We start from the raw sequence: 401 nt of genomic DNA, 5'->3' as shown, positions 1-401 counted from the left end.
AGCATCTGAATGCAGAGTTCTAAAGAATAGCAAGGAGAGATAAGAAAGCCTTCCTCAGCAATCAATGTGAAGAAATAGAGGAAAATAATAGAATGAGAAAGACTAAAGATCTCTTCAAGAAAATTAGACATACCAAAGGAACATTTCATGCAAAGATGGGCTCAATAAAGGACAGAAATGGTATGGACCTAACAGTAGCAGAAGATATTAAGAAGAGGTGGCAAGAATACACAGAAGAACTGTACAAAAAAGATCTTCACAACCTGGATAATCACGATGGTGTGATCACTCACCTAGAGCCAGACATCCTGGAATGTGAAGTCAAGTGGGCCTTAGAAAGCATCCCTACAAACAAAGCTAGTGGAGGTGATGGAATTCCAGTTGAGCTATTTCAAATCCTG

The sequence above is a fragment of the Bison bison genome, unplaced genomic scaffold (genome assembly GCF_000754665.1).
Source record: "Bison bison bison isolate TAMUID 2011002044 unplaced genomic scaffold, Bison_UMD1.0 scf7180017864476, whole genome shotgun sequence".
NCBI lineage: Eukaryota > Metazoa > Chordata > Mammalia > Artiodactyla > Bovidae > Bison > Bison bison.
The sequence above is the reverse complement of the archived record's forward strand: the minus strand, read 5'-3'. Positions refer to the sequence as shown.